A 1163-nucleotide genomic window follows, 5' to 3' on the forward strand; every position below is an offset into this window, starting at 1 on the left:
TTATATGTATACGTAAGTATAGATAATTTAATAGAAGAAAACAAAAGGATTAAAGTAGTGAATCAGACAAAGAGAGACACAAAGGAGACAAAAAAAAAACAAAAAGAGAAAAAAAGAAAAGAACAAAGGAGACAAAAAAAAACAAAGAGAGAAAAAAAGAAAAACAAAGGAGACAGAAAAAAAACAAAAAGAGAAAAAAAGGAGACAAACCTGAAGCTGAGAGAGCCGTAAATGTAACGTCAAACAGCGCATCCATTCGATCAACCTGCAGCAGCAGCAGCAGCAGCAGCAGCAGCAGCAGCACCAGCACCAGCACCAGCAACAGCAACAGCAACAGCAGCAGCAGCAGCAGCAGCAACAGCAGCAGCAGCAGAAACAGCAGAAGCAGCAGCAAGACGCAGCAGCAGCACGAATGAAGAAAAAGGGAATGAGAAAACAGAAATACAAACAAAAGAACAGCAGCAGCAACAGCAGCAGCTGCTGCTGCTGCTGCAGCTGCAGCAGCAACAGCAGCAGCAGCAGCAGCTGCAGCAGAGACAGCGCGTCAAGGCAAGGAGAGACAAAAGAGAAAAGAAAAAAACAAATCAAATAAAAATAAAAAATAAATTAATTATTTATTGCTTTTTTATTTTTTTTTTGTTTATATAAAAAGAGACAGAGACAGATATGAGGGGGGAGAAGAAAGGAGACAAAAAATACAGGAGACAAAAAAATATAAAAAAAAACAAAAAAATAAATAAATAAATAAATAAATAAATATAATTTAATTGGGGTGTATGCAGAGACAAGGGAAACAGAAAACAAACAAAAGAGACAGAAAAATAACTAAACAAACAAAAAGGAACAAATAAACAAATAAACAAAAAAATAAATAAATAAATAAATAAACAAATAAATAAATAAATAAGCAAACAAATAAATAAATAGATAAATAAATAAATAAATAAATAAACAAATAAATACATAAATAAATAAATAAATAAATAAATAAACGAAAAACCCTAAACACTAAACCACATAAATGAATGCACTAATAAAATAAATAAATAAATAAATAAACATAGATACAAACAAACAAACAAATAAACAAATAAACAAATAAAATAAATAAATAAATAAATAAATAAATAAAATACATAAATAAATAAATAAATAAATAAATA

Source organism: Eimeria mitis, genomic scaffold (assembly GCF_000499745.2).
Source record: "Eimeria mitis Houghton genomic scaffold, Emh_scaff2761, whole genome shotgun sequence".
In the NCBI taxonomy this organism is placed as follows: Eukaryota; Apicomplexa; class Conoidasida; order Eucoccidiorida; family Eimeriidae; genus Eimeria; species Eimeria mitis.